This window comes from Rana temporaria, chromosome 10 (genome assembly GCF_905171775.1).
Source record: "Rana temporaria chromosome 10, aRanTem1.1, whole genome shotgun sequence".
Taxonomy (NCBI): domain Eukaryota; kingdom Metazoa; phylum Chordata; class Amphibia; order Anura; family Ranidae; genus Rana; species Rana temporaria.
Window position 1 is genome coordinate 16,936,285 of NC_053498.1, and position 19,420 is coordinate 16,955,704.

The following is a 19,420-nucleotide window of genomic DNA, read 5'->3' on the forward strand; positions in this document are numbered from 1 at the left end:
GAGTTGTTGTGCGGGGGGGGGGGTCCACGGAACAAAGTTGTTGAGGGGGGGGCAGGATCACATAGTTGTTGAGCGGGGGGGGTTCCGCGAAGCAAAGTTGTTGAGCGGGGGGGTTTACCGTGGATCGCGGGATTTACCGCAAATCGCGGTAATCGAGGGGGGCCGCGGGACTCTAGGACTGATCGCGGGACATTCCCGCGATATCCGGGACGGTTGGGAGGTATGCATCCGTGAGTGAGGAAAAGCCAATAAATGTCTCTTCCTGTTTACACTGTGATCAGCTGTGATTGGACAAGGCTGATCACAGGGTATAGAGCCTCCGTCAGAGGCTCTTTACCGAGATCGGTGTAGCGGTGTGTCAAACTGACACGTCGCACCACCGATCGCCGCGCTACACACCCCCACAGGTGTGCACCGGCAGTTATCCTGCTGGATGTCATATGATGCCCAATCAGGATAACTGAACCACCGTCCAGCCGTCACTCTGCTGTAGGCCGGGGGGGAAGTGGTTAAAGAGGAACTACAGTCTGCTCACATAATTTGTAATAAAAACATCTTTGCCATTCTGAAGCTTCCCTCCAACCACATTGCATATTATTTTATATCGACTGTGATTCTGTACTTGCCAAATATGCTGCAGAAATCTCCTTCCACTGAGTCTGGCTGCAGCCATTTTAACTGTGGGCAGCTGAAGCTGCTGCCTGTTCACTTCCTGGATTTATTCAGACGCGCAGAGGCACACCCACAGCTCTGCAGATCTCATTGGCCTGTTTCTGCTATAAAACATATTCAATAAAAAAATTGAATTTTTTCATATTTTTGGTAAACAAAAAAAAAAATCCCAAAAAGTGTATATTGATTGGTTTGCGCAAAAGTTATAGCATCTACAAACTGGGATATATTTATGGAGTTTTTATTTATTACTACTAATGGCGGAAATCAACGGCTTATTCTGCATTGGTAAATCGGACACTAACTGACACTTTTTTGGGAACCAGTGACACTAATATAATGATTAGTGCTAAAAATATGCACTGTCACTGTACTAATGACACTGGCTGGGAAGGTGTTAACATCAGGGGTGAACAACGGGTTAACGGTGTGCCTAACCAGTGTTCTATTAGACCCCTTTCACACTGAAACGGTTTTCAGGCGCTTTAGAGCTAGAAATAGCGCCTGAAAACCGCCTCCCATTCATTTCAGTGTGACTTTTCACACTGGGGCGGTGCACTTGCGGCACGCTAGGAAAAGTCCTGAAAGCAGCATCTTTGGGGATTTTTGGGAGCGCGCTCCCAAAACGCCCCTACCCATTGCAATGAGTGCCAGAAAAGCTTCTTTGGCGTTAAAAGTGCCCTGCTAGTGGGCAAAAAGTGCTGCTAAAACAAGAGCGCTTTACTGCTAACACACGGGTGGCCCCAGTGTGAAATGGGTCCAACTGACACTTTTTTGTGAACCAGTGAGACACTAATACAGTGATCAGTGCTAAAAATGTGCACTGTCACTGTACTAATGACTTTGGCTGGGAAGGGGTTAACATTAGGGATGACCAAAGGGTTAACTATGTGCTTAACCAATGTTCTATTACAGTGGGGGAGGTGCTTTTACTAGGGGAAGACATGGATCCATGTTCTTGCTTTGCAGAGACACAGGATCCATGCCTTCCCTCTTGTCAGAACAGAAATCTGTCTTGTTTACATAGGCAGACTGCCGTTCTGCCGGATGATCGGTGGGTGCCGGTGGACATCGAGTCCACCATACCCACTGGTCGGCTCCCGCTGTGTAAAATGACAGTGGGAGCGAGCTGGCGGGGCACATTCGCGCCCCCTCACCCAGAAGTGCAGAGTCGCATATATATACGTGACACATATACGTGATCCTGCGCACAGCGGCCGCTCTGTAGCAATAAAACTGCTATAGGGAAGTTGGCAAAGGGGTTGAAGGGTTAGCTCACCTTTGCAAGAAAAAACTGCCTATGCAGATAGGGGGCGGGGGCTGTAAATAAAAACAAACTGTACAGCCATGACTAAAGTTGCTTGCTATTGATCTGGGGTTTACAGTCCTTCAGACGTTGAGAGGGCCGGACTGTAGCCAGTGAGTATAGAAATGCCTTAGTGTCAATGGGAATAAAAAATGCGCCGTCATTGGGAGAAATAGTGCCCCGTTGTTGGAGTCATTGGGGGGGAATAGTGCCCCGTCGTTGGAGTCATTGGGGGGAATAGTGCCCCGTTGTTGGAGTCATTGGGAGAAATAGTGCCCCGTTGTTGGAGTCATTGGGGGGGAATAGTGCCCCGTCGTTGGAGTCATTGGGGGGAATAGTGCCCCGTTGTTGGAGTCATTGGGAGAAATAGTGCCCCGTTGTTGGAGTCATTGGGGGGAATAGTGCCCCGTTGTTGGAGTCATTGGGGGGAATAGTGCCCCGTTGTTGGAGTCATTGGGGGGAATAGTGCCCCGTTGTTGGAGTCATTGGGAGAAATAGTGCCCCGTTGTTGGAGTCATTGGGGGGAATAGTGCCCCGTTGTTGGAGTCATTGGGAGAAATAGTGCCCCGTTGTTGGAGTCATTGGGGGGAATAGTGCCCCGTTGTTGGAGTCATTGGGAGAAATAGTGCCCCGTTGTTGGAGTCATTGGGGGGAATAGTGCCCCGTTGTTGGAGTCATTGGGGGGAATAGTGCCCCGTTGTTGGAGTCATTGGGGGGAATAGTGCCCCGTTTTTGGAGTCAATATTAGGAATAGTGCCCCGTTGTTGGAGTCAATGGTAGGAATAATGCCCACTTGTTGGAGTCAATGATAGGAATAGTGCCCCGTTGTTTGATTCAATGATAGGAATAGTGCCCACTTGTTGGAGTAAATGGTAGGAATAGTGCCCCGTTGTTGGAGTCAATGGTAGGAATAGTGCCTACTTGTTGGAGTCAATGGTAGGAATAGTGCCCCGTTGTTGGAGTCAATGGTAGGAATAGTGCCCCGTTGTTGGAGTCAATGGTAGGAATAGTGCCCACTTGTTGGAGTCAATGGTAGGAATAGTGCCCTGTTTTTGGTGTCAGGTATAGTGCTCCGTTGTTGGTGTCAGTGACAGGTATAGTGTACCATTGTTGGTGTCAGTGACACTATAGTGCCCCGTTGTTGGTGTCAGTGACAGGTATAGTGCCCCGTTGAAGGTGTCAGTGACACTATAGTGCCCCGTTGTTGGTGTCAGTGACAGGTATAGTGCGGCGTGCCCCGTTGTTGGTGTCAGTGACAGAAATAGAACCTTGTATTGGTAGGAGGAATAGTGCCCCAAGGGCCGGATAAAAGCATGCAAAGGGCCACACCCTTGGGCCGCAGTTTGGAGACCACTGCTGCTATAAATGAAGGCCATTTACTTACCTCATGACGCCTGACTGGAATACCCCCAAGATGTTGTTAAATGAGGCCTAGTCATTTCTGCTCACCTCCACCATCACAAGAGCGAGCTTTCCTCTGAATCAAACCCCCTCACGTGGCTCTTTCTCTCACCTGAAGCAGTAGCTCTGAGCTCAGTGTTTGAGAGTTCACTTCTGTGAGGTGAGCAGAAACGACTAGGCCTCACTTCACAACATCCTGGGAGTATTCCAGTCAGGTTTCATGAGGTATGTAAATGGCCTACACATATAGCAAGGGCAATAGTCAAGTTTAGTCATGACTGAAGAGTTTGTTTTTATCTACAGACGCCACTTATCTGCATAGGCAGGTTTTTGCCAAAGGTGAGTTAACTCTTTTAGGAGCCCCTTGTCCACTCTGTTGCCGTGTACACACCATCACTTTATGTGATGAAAAAAAACGACGTTTTTAAAAACGTCACTTTAAATGACCGTGTGTGGGGGGAAAACGTTGTTTTATGTCTTGTGAAAAACGACAAAAAAAAATTGAAGCATGCTTCAATTTTATGTGTCGTTTTTCAAAATGTAGTTTTTTACTTCACAGAAATTGACCGCGTGTAGCAAAAAACGACGTTTAAAACGAAGTTTTTACACCCGCGCATGCCCAGAAGCTAGTTATGAAGCGAGCTTCAATGGAAAAATGTGGTGAGCGTAACCTCGCTTTGCTTGAGCATTGTGAAAAAACGATGGTGTGTAGGCAACTTCGTCTTTGAAAATTTAAGTTTCAAAAACTTTGTTTTTTACTTCACAGAAAATTAAGTTTTTTTCCATCACATAAAGTGATGGTGTGTACGCGGCATGAGGCTCAATACAACCTGTATGAAGTGTGGAACCATGTAGGGCCGCGGTGTGTACAACCAGGTGCCATTGCAGCTTAAAGGGGTTGTAAAGGTTTTTTTTTTTCTAAATAGGTTCCTTTAAAGAGGGGGTTCACCCTATAATTTTTTTTTTTTTTTTCTAGCATTAAATTAAGCATAGTAGCGCGAGCTACAGTATGCCTTTATTTATTTTTTTAGCCCCGTACTCACTGTGTAATCCTATAGTGAAGATTCCGACTCCCCGCGGGGAATGGGCGTTCCTATCCAGAGGGAAGATGATTGACGGCCGGCTATGGCGCGTCACGCTTCTCCGGAAATAGCCGAAATAGGACTTGGCTTTTCACGGCGCTTGCGCATAGTCTGTGCGCAGGCGCCGTATAGCGCCGTGAAGAGCCGAGACCTACTCCGGCTATCTTCGGGTAGCGTGACGTGCCATAGCCAGCCGTCAATCATCTTCCCTCTCGATAGGAACGCCCATTCCCCGCGGGGAGTCGGAATCTTCACTATAGGATTAAACAGTGAGTACAGGGCTAAAAAAATAAATAAAGGCATACTGTAGCTCGCGCTACTATGCTTAATTTAATGCTAGAATGTTGGTAATGAGGGTGAACCACCGCTTTAAGCTTCTAAATGTTTTTCTTCTTTGTCTGAATTTCTCACTTCCTGTTTCTCCTCAGTAAGCTTGCCCCCATCATCCAAGCTGTTCTGGCTGAACAGCTTACTGAGGAGAAACAGGAAGTGAGAAATTCAGACAAAGAAACATTTTTTTTAGAAGGGAAATCGAAGGAAAAGGTAAGTGAACCAACAATGCACTAGCTTAAATGAACCTATTTAGAAAATAAAAAACAAACCTTTACAACCCCTTTCACTTCAATAACCGGGCATATTCAGCCCCTTCCTGCCCAGGCCAATTTTCAGCCTTCAGCACTGCTACGATTTGAATGATGATTGCGCGGTCGTGTGACGTGGCTTCCCAAACAAAATTGACGTCCTTTTTTTCCCACAAATAGAGGTTTTTATTTTTTGCGCTATAAACAAAAAAAGAGCGACAATTTTGAAAAAAAATAACTATTTTTTGCTATAATAAATATCCCATTTTTTTTTTAAAAAAAAGCTATTTTTTTCTCAGTTTAGGTCGATACGGTATCTTCTACATATTTTTGGTAAAAAAAAATTGCAATAAGCGTTTATTGATTGGTTTGCACAAAAGATATAGCGCCTACAAAATAAGGGATAGATTTATGACATTTATTTTTCTTATTTTTTTTTTACTAGTAATGGCGGTTATCTGCGATTTTTGTCAGGACTACGATATTGCGGCGGACAGATCGGACACTTTTGACGCTAATTTGGGACCATTTACATTTATACAGCGAACAGTGCTATAAATATGCACTGGTAAATGTGACTGGCAGGGAAGGGGTTAACACTAGGGGGGCGATCAAGGAGTTAAATGTGTTCCCTAGGGAGTGATTCTACCTGTAGAGGGAGGAGACTGACTGGGGGAGGTGACCGATGGTTGTCCCTATGTACAAGGGACACACCATCGGTCTCCTCTCCCTGACAGGACGTGGATCTGTGTGTTTACACACGCAGATCCACGTCCCTGGCTCTGTGACGAGCAATCGCGGGTGCCCGGCGGACATTGCGGGCACGTGCATCGGGTCCCCAGTGTGTGCGTGCGCCGGGGGCACGCGCGCGCTCCACACTGCGGGAATCCCAGGACGTCATGTGACAATACGCCGGGCGGGAAGTGGTTAAAGTGGTTGTAAACCCCTTTTTAGAACTTGTACCTACAGGTAAGCCTAGAATAAGTCTTTCCTATAGGTGCTGTAAATATCTCCTATACATGTAATACCAAATACCATTTGCTATTTTCAATCCTTATGCTGCTATCATTAGTAAATAGAAAGGAAATTATATTAGATTTACTTGTTGAAACGTTGTTTTTTTTAATTTCTTCCTGGTTTCTCGCCTAGGCAAATGGTGTCATACATCCCAGGAGGGGTTTTCTCAGCTAAGCTGTTTCGTCAGATATGGCGACCCGTCAGAAAGTGTAACGGAAGTGTCGTTTAGTCGCAACCATCTTGCTACACCCCGCACTCGTCCATAGTAACGATACACTGAGAAGGGGGTAAGCGGACATCTTGATACACCCACTGGAGTTTTGCATTTTGCACATTTCTTTAACAGTAAACCGAGTTTTATAGTGAAATACAGTACTTACAACTCTAAGGCTGCTTTCACACTGAGTCGTGCAGCCGCAGTGACGGTATAGCCGCGCTATTTGTAGCGCGGCTATACCGTCGTATTTACCGCGATATTCGGGCGCTAGCGGTGAGGTTTTAACCCCCGCTAGCGGCCGAAAAAGGGTTAATACCGCTTTGCCATTGATTTCAATGGGAAGGCGCGGTATAGGAGCGATGAACACACCGCTCCTATATCGCGGTAAAGATGCGGCTAGCAGGACTTTTGGAGCGTTCCTGCTAGTGCACCGCTTCAGTGTGAAAGCCTTCGGGCTTTCACATTGAAGACTACAGGGCATGATTTTTCATGCGGTATAGCAGCGCTATTTTTAGCGCTGTACCGCATGAAAAACGGCCCAATGTGAAAGGGGCCTTACTGTTTGTTTTTTTGCTCCATTTGGCAACCAGGGGGCACTCCCTGGTGGTCTAGTGTTGGCATCCGAGGGGGGGCTGCGCTGATAAACAATCAGCGCGAACCCCCCCTGTCAGGAGAGCCGCCGATCGGCTCTCCTCTACTCGCGTCTGTCAGACGCGAGTGAGGAAGAGCCGATCAACGGCTCTTCCTGTTTACATCGTGATCAGCCGTGGTTGGACACGGCTGATCGCGTGGTAAAGAGCCTCCGCCGGAGGCTCTTTACCGAGATCGGAGATGCAGGGTGCCAGACTGACACCCCGCATTACCGATCGCCGCGCTGCGCGCCCCCACGTAATCCTGCAGGACGTCAATAGACGTCCAGTCAGGATTTCACAACCACTTCCCGGACGTCAATTGACTATTGACCGGGCGGGAAGTGGTTAAAAAAAGTATTTTATTTTTAATTAATTAATTCAATTTTTTTTACACTGTCCCTTAAAAAAAGTATTTTATTTGTAATTATTTTTTTTATTTTATTTTTTACACTGTCCCATTATAAAACATTATTACTTTTATTTTATTCCTTTTACTTGCTATCACACAAAATGTAAACATCCCTTGTAATAGAACCAGTGGCGTTACTAGGATTGGTGTCACCTGGTGCGGTAAAACATGGTGTCACCCCCCCCTCTGTCTAGGCTGCCCAGCACCAAGCAGGCAGCGCACGGGCACGGGGTGCACCCCAAACCAGCCCCTGTAAATGATAGTATAGGGCAGTATAGTGGCAGGTTAGGGTAGTATAGAGTGGTATAGTGGCAGGTTGGTGTAGTGGGGTGGTATAGGACAGGTTAAGGTGGTATAGGGCATGTTGGGGTGATATAGGGTAGTTTGGGGTGGTATAGGGCAAGTTGGGGTTGCATAGGGCAGGTTGGGATGGTATAGGGCAAGTTGGGGTGGTACAGGGCAGGTTGGGGTGGGATAGTGCAAGTTAGGGTGGCATAGGGCAAGTTGGGATGGCATGGGAAAGGTTGGGGTGGTACAGGGCAAGTTAGGGTGGCATTGGGCAGGTTGGGGTGGTATAGGGCAAGTTATGGTGGCATAGGGCAGATTGGGGTGGTACAGGGCAAGTTACCTGTGGCACAGGGCAAGTTGGGGTGGCATGGGAAAGTTTGGGGTGGCACAGGGCAGGCTGGGGTGGTACAGGGCAGGCTGTGGTGGCACAGGGCAGGCTGGGGTGGTACACGGCTGTTTGGGGGCGTACAGGGCAGGCTGGGGTGGTATAGGGCTGTTTAGGGTGGTACAGGGCAGGCTGGGGTGGTACAGGGCTGTTTGGGGGGTACAGGGCAGGCTGGGGTGGTATAGGGCTGTTTGGGGTGGTACAGGGCAGGCTGGGGTGGTACAGGGCAGGCTGGGGTGGTACCGGGCAGGCTGGGGTGGTACCGGGCAGGCTGGGTGATACAGGGCAGGCTGGGGTGGTACAGGGCAGGCTGGGTGATACAGGGCAGGCTGGGGTGGTACAGGGCAGGCTTGGGTGGTATAGGGCAGGCTGGGGTGGTACAGGGCACGCTGGGGTAGTACAGGGCAGGCTGGCATGGCACAGGGCAGGCTGGGGTGGCACAGAGCAGGCTGGGGTGGTACAGGGCAGGCTGGGATTGCACAGGGCAGGCTGGGCATGTCAGCTAAAAAAAAACAAAAAAAAAACGGGATGGTGTCACCCCTCTAGAGGGTGTCACCCGGTGCGGACCGCACCCCCCTAGCAACGCCTCTGAATAGAACTAAAGCATGACAGGTCCTCTTTATGGAGAGATCTGGGGTCTACAAGACCCCAAATCTCTCCCCTACCCTGGAAAGCATGAGATGAAAGAAAAAAAAAACCTTTGATCCCATGCTTTCCAAAAAAATACAAATACAAAGTTTACATTTGCCCTAACTAGAAGTGACGTATTGACGTTTCTATCAGTCTCCTAGACTAGGGGTCTCCAAACTTTCTAAACAAGGGGCCAATTTACTGTCCTTCATGCTATTAGGGGGGGGGGGGGGCGGACTGTGCCCATCAGGAAGAATCATTAGGAAGAATTGTGCCCCATCACTGGTGTCATTTGGAATAATTGTGCCCCATCACTGGTGTCCGTAGGAGGAATTGTGCCCCATCTCTGGTGTCATTGGGAAGAATTGTGCCCCATCACTGGTGTCATTTGGAATAATTGTGCCCCATCACTGGTGTCATTGGGAAGAATTGTGCCCCATCACTGGTGTCATTGGGAAGAATTGTGTCTCATCACTGGTGTCATTGGGAAGAATTGTGTCTCATCACTGGTGTCATTGGGAAGAATGGTGCCCCATCACTGGTGTCATTGGGAATAATTGTGCCCCATCACTGGTGTCATTGGAAATAATTGTGCCCCATCACTGGTGTCATTGGGAAGAATTGTGCCCCATCACTGGTGTCATTGGGAAGAATTGTGCCTCATCACTGGTGTCATTGGATAGAATTGTGCCCCATCACTGGTGTCATTGGAGAGAATTGTGCCTCATCATTGGTGTCATGGGGAATAATTGTGCCCCATCACTGGTGTCATTGGGAGGAATGGTGCCCCATCACTGGTGTTATTGGAAATAATTTAGCTCCATCACTGGTGTCATTGGGAGGAATGGTGCCCCATCACTGGTGTTATTGGAAATAATTGTGCCCCATCACTGGTGTCATTGGGAACAATTGTACCCCATTACTGGTGTCATTAGGAAAAACTGTGCCTCATCATTGGTGTCATTGAGAATAATTGTGCCACATCACTGGTGTCATTGAGAAGAATTGTGCCTCATCATTCAGAGGAATCATTGGTGTCGTTGGGTCCAATTGTAGGTGTCAGTGAATGTATTAGTGCCCCAAGGGCAAGGGGTAAAAGCAAGCATCCGGCCTCTATGATAAATGGCGGCATAATCAGAATGCATACCAGGCTCCGGGATTACACAGGAGAGCCCACAGAAGTGCCAGTGGGGGGGGGGGGGTCAAAGCAGCTGTGGCCCTAAGCGTCTAGGTGCGGCCGGCGGCCACGTTCACTACAATGACAGGTTGCCAGCAGCTGCAGGCAGCGATTAGCTGCAGCGATCGCCACCGGTGACCCTTTAAACATTCTGAACGCCAGGGGGCAGGAAAGATTGGTAGATCACATGAAAGATTGGTAGATCACATAATTGGCTGTCACAGTGGTCACATGATCGGAAGCCCACCCCACTGATCATTTGCAGGGACCAAGAGCTGCCTATCACAGTCTTTATGCTAAAAAGCGCGCAACACAGAACAACGGTGCGCTCAGCGACACATATGTGCGGCGTGTGGGTGGAAGGCCCATTCTTTTGCGTTAGGTGGTCCTATAAGGGTTCAAGAAGATTGTACAATCAGATTGTATAGTATATGGCGAGCTTAAGACAGGTCAGAGCTGGAAACAAAATCTAAGTTGAGAAACAAAATCTAATAACACCAAAGGAACCAAAAAGACGTAGGTAATAAAAACATTTCCATTCACCAACCTGCAAGAAAAGTACAGAAAGTGTATTACAAAATATATTGACTGCCAATGAATGAGCACTTCTGACCTTCAAGAAGTACGTAGTCTGTGAGGAGGGCAGGTACGTGGGAGGGGCCAAGCAGGCTCCACCCACCACTGTCTGCCTGCACAAAAACTATAGGAGGGGGCGGAGACGAGACCAGTCACCCAGCAAAAGGAGAGAGAGCAGCAGTAAGTGGTCTTGAGTAGACATATGCAGAACGAAAAAAATCATTTGGTTTCGGGTCGATTTATTAAGTTACTACATTTATTTTAGTTGCATTCGTAACAAAATTTGTTTTGTTTAGTTTCATTATTTGTTTTTGACTGAATTTTAATTGAATTCTATTCAGATTTGAATTAAACACAGTGAATAGAATCAAATTCACTGGAAATTATGGCTGGTTCTATTCTATTCAAAATTGGAAATTCGGAAGACGGTTATATCCTTCCCATTTTATTCAAATCTATTCTATTATAATCTATTCTGTTTTTATTATATAATATTCTAGTATTTTTTATTCTATTCTTTTATTTTCAATTCTATTATGTTCATTTATTTTCTATTCTATTTTTATTATTTTCTATTCTAATCTGCTTTGCTCTATCCCATTCTATTCTGTTGTATTCAATTCTATTCTTTTCAAAATTTGAATTTTGGAAGACTATTCTTTCTATTCTACTCGAATCTATTCTATTTTGTCTTCTAGTCTATTCTTTTTATTTATATTCTATTCAATTTTTTTATTTGCTATTCTATTCTGTGTTATATTATTCTATTGTTTTCAAATCAATTCTTTTTTTTCCTTCAAATCTATTCTTTTATATTCTATTGTATTCTGTTTTAGTCTATTCTTTTCAAAATTAAAATTTCAGAAGACAGCTATATTCTTTCTATTGTATTATTTTCTATTATATTCAAATCCATTCAATTTTTTTCTATTCTATTCCTTTACTTTCTATTCTATTATTTTTTTCTACTCTTTTTATATTCTATTCTATTGTATTCTGTTTTAGTCTATTCTTTTTCTAAATTAAAAAGCATTGATGTGAACATGTTCCATAGGAAACCATGTTAAAAAATGTCCCTGCATTTCTGAAAAATGCATCAAAAAACGCATCAGTGTGAATGGAGCCTGAGAGAGTGAGAGCAATAACACCAAATTTAAAACACCTGCTCCCCATTCACACCTGAGACCTTGTAACACTAACAAGTCACATGACACAGGAGAGGGAAAATGGCTAATTGGGCCAAATTTTGACATTTTCACTTAGGGGTGTACTCACTTTTGTTGCCAGCGGTTTAGACATTAATGGCTGTGTGTTGAGTTATTTTGAGGGGACAGCAAATGTACACTGTTATACAAGCTGTACACTCACTAAACAACATTGTCATTTCTTCAGTGTTGTCACTTTTGTGAGATACTGTATATATATATTTATATACACTTTTTTTCCCTTCCTATTGCCTGTTGTCAGCAACAGATGCTTATCACAATGGTGCAGATTTTGCACCCACTATGGCACGATGGGCAGGGCTGCATTTCTCATGTCCTCCAGCTCTTGAATGAAATGTCACCTGACATTTATATACAGGCTCAGGTCTGCCAAGATCTACCACAGAGGAGCTGTGCCATGGTGCTGACATGAATGAATTTGACAGCAAAACAAATGGCCACACCGAGCTTGAAGCTGATACTTAATCTGCTCATATTTTGTCCCTCCTTGTCCCCCCCTCATCAACAGTCTAATGAAATGATTAAATATAAAATCTCAGTTTTCATCTAATACCACTTCAGATCCTAGCGATGTTATTGCTATATCTCTGTGCATTTCTATGCAATGCGGAGCAGATCATGGCTGGTGGGAGGGACTGTACATTACTTCCTGGAAACATCACAGGACCCTGCCTCAGTACTTATTGTAAAGTGGAGTTCCACACAAAAATGAAACGTCCACTTTTTGGAACCCTCCCCCCCTCCAGTGTGACATTTGGCACCTTTCAGGGGGGGGGGGGGAAATACCTGTCTAATACAGGTATTTGCTCCCACTTCCTGGCATAGATCACCTCGGTGAGCTACTCCACTTCTCGCACCTACTCTGTGCCCCCGCTGGCTTCTGGGAGACACACAACTCCCAGAACACAGCAGGAACCAGTGAAGAAGCGCAGCGCTACTCGTGAATGCGCAGTAGGGAACCGGGAAGTGAAGCCGCAACAGTCTTTTGATAAGCTCCAGAAGAACATGGCATTCTCCTGATGAGATCTAGAAGATCTTGGTGGTCTCCTGATGAGCTCTAGGAGATATTGGCAGTCTTCTGATGAGCTCTAGAAGATCTTGGTGGTCTGCTGGTGAGCTCTAGAAGATCTTAGCAGTCTCCTGATGAGATCTAGAAGATCTTGTGGTCTCCTGATGAGCTCTAGAAGACATTGGCGGTCTCCTGGTGTGCTCTAGAAGATCTTTGCAGTCTCCCGATGAGCTCTAGAAGTAATTGGCAGTCTCCTGATGAGCTGTCGAAGAACATGGCAGTCTCTTGATGAGCTCTGGAAGAACATGGCAGTCTCCTGATGAGCTCTAGAAGATCTTGGTGGTCCCCTGATGAGCTCTAGAAGTTATTGATGGCATTTTGATGAGCTCTAGAAGAACATGGCAATCTCCTCCTGAGATCCAGAAGATCTTGGTGGTCTCCTGATGTTCTCTAGAAGATCTTGGCAATCTCCCAATGAGCTCTTGAAGAACTTGGTGGTCCCCTGATGAGCTCTAGAAGACATTGGCGGTCTTCTGGTGTGCTCTAGAAGATCTTTGCAGTCTCCCGATGAGCTCTAGAAGTAATTGGCAGTCTCCTGATGAGCTGTTGAAGAACATGGCAGTCTCTTGATGAGATCTGGAAGAACATGGCAGTCTCCTGATGAGCTCTAGAAGATCTTGGTGGTCCCCTGATGAGCTCTAGAAGTTATTGATGGCATTTTGATGAGCTCTAGAGGAACATGGCAATCTCCTCCTAAAATCCAGAAGATCTTGGTGGTCTCCTGATGTTCTCTAGAAGATCTTGGCAATCTCCCAATGAGCTCTTGAAGAACTTGGTGGTCCCCTGATGATCTCTAGAAGACATTGGCGGTCTTCTGGTGAGCTCTAGAAGATCTTTGCAGTCTCCCGATGAGCTCTAGAAGTAATTGGCAGTCTCCTGATGAGCTCTGGAAGAACATGGCAGTCTCCTGATGAGCTCTCGAAGAACATGGCAGTCTCCTGATGAGCTCTAGTAGATCTTGGTGGTCTCCTGATAAGTTCTAAAAGATCTTGTCAGTCTCTTGATGAACACTAGAAGATCTTTGCAGTCCCCTGATAAGATCTAGAAGTTATTGACAGTTTCCTGATGAGCTCTAGAAGAACATGGCAGTCTCTTGATGAGATCTAGAAGATCGTTGTGGTCTCCTGATGAGCTTTAGAAGATCTTGACAGTCTCCTGATGAGCTCTAGAAGATATTGGTGGTCCCCTGATGAGCTCTAGAAGATTTTGGTGGTCACCTGGTGAGCTCTAGAAGATATTGGCAGTCTCCCGATGAGCTTTAGAAGCAGAGCTTTTTTTCTCAGAAAATAGGTGCAGGAACTCAACCACGACCCTGTTCAGATTTCACAAACAGTGGAAGGGTCTTAAAGGGGCATTAAATACCAGGATTGCATTACATACAGAGTGCAGAGTTCAGGAGGGTTACACACAGAGTGCAGAGCTGTTGCTTGTAAACACAGAAACCAGAATTCTGTGTTTACAAGTGATTGTGGTGAGCAGGCACCAAAGGGTCTGAGCCAAAGGTGGTGGAACTGAGTTCCCCCTGAAAAAAAGCCCTGTTTAGAAGTAATTGTCAGTCTCCTGATGAGCTCTTGAAGAACATGGCAGTCTCCTGATGAGCTCTCGAAGAACATGGCAGTCTCCTGAAGAGCTCTCGAAGAACATGGCAGTCTCCTGAAGAGCTCTAGAAGATCTTGGTGGTTTCCTGGTGAGCTCTAGAAGATCCTGGCAGTGTCCTGATGAGCTCTAGAAGTCGTTGGCAGTCACCTGATGAGCTCTAGAAGACCTTGGTGGTCTCCTAATGAGCTCTAGACAACTTGTCAGTCTCCTGATGAGCTCTAGAAGACCTTGGCAGTCTCCTGATCAACTATAGAAGACCTTGGTGGTCTTCTAATGAGCTCTAGAAGACCTTGGCAGTCTCCTGATCAACACTAGAAGACCTTGGTGGTCTTCTAATGAGCTGTAGAAGACCTTGGCAGTCTCCTGATCAACTATAGAAGACCTTGGTGGTCTTCTAATGAGCTCTAGAAGACCTTGTCAGTCTCCTGATCAACTCTAAAAGACCTTGGTGGTCTTCTAATGAGCTCTAGAAGATCTTGGCAGTCTTCCAATCAACTCTAGAAGAAATTGGTGGTCTTCTAATGAGCTCTAGAAGATCTTGGCAGTCTGATCACTTCTAGAAGACCTTGGTGGTCTTCTAATGAGCTCTAGAAGACCTTGGCAGTCTCCTGATCAACTCTAGAAGACCTTGGTGGTCTTCTAATCAACTCTAAAAGACATTGGTGGTCTTCTAATGAGCTCTAGAAGATATTGACAGTCTTCTGATGAGCTCTAGAGGAACATCGCATGAAGTCCAACAGATACTTTACAATAAATAACAATATAGGTGCTTGTTTTATGATGCTGTACCCACCATGAAGACATATTTGTATTATAGTTGCACAAGCTTCCGAAGACTGTGTGTGATTTTTGAAATTTTGAAAGTGTCATCAGACACTTCTTTGACGTATCTCAATCTCAAAACTCCTGGACAGAAGATCCAAAACTTTCTTACACAACTTTCTACAAAACGCAGGAAGGAAATGTCTCTCTGCCCACAGCAAACACTCATGCAGATTACAGAACGACGGCTAGCGGTGGTTGCTCCAGGCAACGCCATCTTTCCACTGCAAAAACGTCTCCCTGCCGAACTGACGTGGTAGAGGGTGCGGCAACAGCTGCATGTACAGAAAATGCCAGAATTAACTAAGTTTCAACTTCTGAAGACTTATTTTTTGTCTGGCTTTATTAAATGTCTTCTGCTGCTCTTTGTTGACACAGACACCACATACGTTGCCAATGCAAATTTCTGTTTTCTACTTACGCCGCATTTTTGCGCTGGAAATTGCAGCCGTCACGAAGCACGTCTTGTAGTCTGTACAGTCACAGCAGTCGTTCGGCAAGAGATAGAGAAGGCATGGGGATGGGAACGCGTGCTGACTCTCCCTCTGGTGGCGGAATCGTGATGTTTCACTGTAACACTTTTCTAAATAAAACTATTGGCTTAAAGGGATACTCCACTTTTGAGGAAAAAAAATATAGAAAATAAAAAAAAAATATCGTATACAATTTCAAACGGGCACACTAGTTCCGATGCCTGTGTTGACCACCAGGGATGTGCCTCTTTTTGGAGAGATGTCATCTCACTTCCTGTTTTGGCTATGGGACAGGAAGTGAGGGGAAATAATCTCCAATGGGTCACAGATGGCAAAAATAAGGGTTATATCCTTCTCTCAGGGCCGATCCTAGGCAGGGTGCACAGGGTGCTTTGCACCCAGGCGCCTGAGGAGGCGGGGGCGCCGAAGTGGCAGAGCTCTCCTCTCCCTCCTTCTATCCTTGTTTGTGTCCGTCTAGAACTAGTGTTCTGAGCATAGGTGTGTGTCCGTCCAGAACTGATGTGTCTCTGACCATCTCCTGTACTATGTCTGCAGTCTCAGGCCGTCTCCTGTACTATCTCTGCAGTCTCTGACTATCTCCTGTATCATGTCTGTAGTATGTCAGGGGACTCTTTCTAACAGACTCTCTAACACATGGGTCTTCAAACTACGGCCCTCCAGTTGTTCAGGAACTACAATTCCCATCATGCCTAGTCATGTCTGTGAATGTCAGTGCATTACAAGGCATCATGGGATGTGTAGTTCTACAACAGCTGGAGGGCCGTAGTTTGAGGATCCCTGCTCTAACAGAAGCCCTCTCTGTGTCCATCACAGAGGCCCCCCCCCCTCCAGGTCCCAATAAAGTACTCTGCTTCTCTTCCTGTATTTTGTTTATTGTTAAGAGATCATGTAAGGATCCCGGGGTAATGAAGACTTTGTGGGGGAGCATCTCTGTGGTTGAGTCATTGCCATAGAAACATTTATAAAGGGGAGGAGTTAGTAAAATGACCACGCCCATGTGGGGTGCCAGAAATATTTCTGCACCCAGACCCCTGTGACCCGAGGATCGGCCCTGCCTTCTCTTACGCTATCCAAAATGAAAAAAGTGTTACCCATCAGTTATACTTTAGGTTTATTTCATTTAGTGTTCATTGTATTTGTTTTTCCCATATCTTTATACGTTCAACATATACCACTTGCCTACAGGGCACGTTTACCCCCTTCCTGCCCAGGCTAATTTTCAGCTTTTAGCGCTGTCACATTTTGAAAGACAATTTAACAGTCATGCAACACTGTATCCAAATAAAAATAAATTGTTCTTTTTCACAAAAAAATAGTTTTCTTTTGGTGGTATTTAATCACTGCTGGGTTTTTTATTTTTTTACAAAGAGAAAGAAAAAAACAACCGAAAATGTAGAAAAAAAAAACAGGTGGCAATGGCGGGTCCTCCCACACAGCCCGCCCTACCTGCTCCGCTTTGAAGCCCAACGGGGCAGAGGGACACCCTATAAGGGAGTGAGAGGATCTAGCCCGCTCAACCAGCCCCGTTAGTCCTTCGCCTCTCTTTTTAGAGACCGCGTGGTCAAAGTGCGTGCATGTTAACCCAATTTCGAGTGCGTGTAGGTGTGGTGGTTTTTGTGGGAGGGGGGTGGGCGTACTAAGCGCAGGCTTACCTCGCATAGCACACCCACTGGGAGCCGGGCTGAGACCACCAAACTCAATTCACATGTAGCTGAGACTGGGATCCGAACCCCTAGCTGCAGAGGTGAATGGCTTGTCAGCGGATCCTCCGTCATTTGATGGTGGGTGGGCGGCAAGTGGTTAAAGCAAAATTTTACTTGATAAAAAATAATGTTCTTTAGCAAGTCAAGTTCTTTAGCATTCCACAATAATTATTTTACTACCAAAATGAGTGTGTGCTGTGAATTGCCTCCAGCATTGCTCCTGATTCTTCTTGCTGGAGGCGGCCATTTTGCTGAAGTGCAGAGCCCCAGCAGTAAATCATAAAGTGGAACAAAACCCATCGATTTAATTGCTTCAAAAAACAGTTACATTCCTGGAATGCCGGGATTGCTAACTGTCACATCTGCTTGTGTCTGTCAAACTATGAAATGACTGGAATCACAACTGATCACATGTGTAGCACCGTGGCAGTTGCAAAAAGTGAGAGCGATAACACCAAATTTAACACACCTGAGACCTTGTAACACTAACGAGTTACATGACGACGGGGAGGGAAAATGGCTAATTGGACCCAATTTGGACATTTTCACTTAGATGTGTACTCACTTTTGTTGCCAGCGGTTTAGACATTAATGGCTGTGTGTTGAGTTATTTTGAGGGCACATGAAATTTACACTGTTATGCCGCATACACACGATCGGACATTCCGACAATAAAACCGTGGATTTTTTTCCCGACGTATGCTCGGCCTTTTAAAATATCACTTTTGGGTGGATTGACCCTTTAACCCTTTGGGATCGGTAATTACGTGGGAATATCATCCAGCCACACCTCACTCAAGTAATTGACCTTTTTCTTTGGCTTTAATTTAACTAATGAGTATGTGCCTGGAACAAAGGAAGGCCACTTGGAATGTTCCAGTTGTAGAAAACGGATTCTGAACAGAACAGGACACCAGGGAGGATATTGTTGTCTAGGTAAAGGAACATTATAATCGGGGTTAATTGTTTTGTACAAGACAACTACAAAAGAGTGGAGGACAATACATGGAGTAGGGAGGCATGCGTAAAAACCATGCAAGAGTTCTCACAAGAACACAAAAGTGACACGGCCAATGATATCAGCAGGAGGCCATTACTGTCCCCTCTGTAAATGAGTGCAGTCAGTAAAAATAGGACTAGGTGGGTCTATTCTACTTATAGGAAAATGGGATTTGCTCTCCTAGTGTATGCATGGGTCCTTTTTGTCAGTGTGTCTGACATAAGTTTACTTACCCTGGCAGAATTTATGATTTCTTGGCCATTTTTCTGAGAATATGATTGATAACACAAAAAACATTTCTTTCACTCACGGTTAGTGTTTGGCTGAAGTCATTTATTATCAACTGTTTTTATTCTTTTTAAATCATAATCACAACAGGAACTACCCAAATGACCCCGATCAAAAGTTTACATACCATGATAATTTTGTCCTGATAACACAAAGGGGTTTGAATGGCTATCCTCACCTGTGATCTGTTTGCTTGTAATTAGTGTGTATGCGTGTGTGTGTGTGTGTGTGTGTGTGTGTGTGTGTGTATAAAAGGTCAACGAGTTTCTGGACTCCAGACAGACCCTTGCATCTTTCATCCAGTGCTGTACTGACGTTTCTGGATTCTGAATCATAGGGAAAGAAAAAGAATTGTCCAAGGATCTACGGGAAAATGTAGTTAAACTGTATAAAACAGGAAAGGGATATAAAAAGATACCCATGTGTAGCGCCTGGCTTCTTTCATAGCAGGTGCTGTTGTAAATTTGGAAGGGGGCCAGAGGGTTAATTGACTCTGACCAGGTTTATTTGGCTAAATTTAAGGCCTCTGTTCCAGCCCTGGCTGTGCAGTGTGCCTATTCTCCTGTCTGGGGACTTCAGGCCCCCGCCGGACGGTAGGTGGCAGCAGTGGAATCAGGGTCGTGTGGACACTTCTCCTCGGCAGCCAATCAGGAGGGTTGATCGCCTCGCTGTGCAGGCTGGGGAGGGGTATTTAGGGGGCAGACGCAATTGGTTTGGGGTCGCCATCCTGCCGCTTTCCACCTGGGCAGTTGTTCCACCACCCCCGTGTGTCGCCCTCCTGGCCGGGGTGTGTGTGTTGCAGTGTTCCTGGCTCCGGGACCACGTTGGTCCGGAGCATTAAGCTAC

General features: G+C 45.8%; 1 protein-coding gene across 1 annotated transcript in view; it reads right to left on the reverse strand.

Annotated features, from left to right (window-relative positions):
• Positions 1 to 15,601, reverse strand: part of CIC (capicua transcriptional repressor) — a 215,061-nt gene extending 199,460 nt beyond the window's left edge. The window contains exon 1 of the mRNA XM_040327301.1: positions 15,511 to 15,601. The gene's annotated coding sequence lies outside the window, so the exon portion shown is untranslated. The remainder of the gene's footprint in view (positions 1 to 15,510) is intronic.
• Positions 15,602 to 19,420: the final 3,819 nt, after the last annotated feature.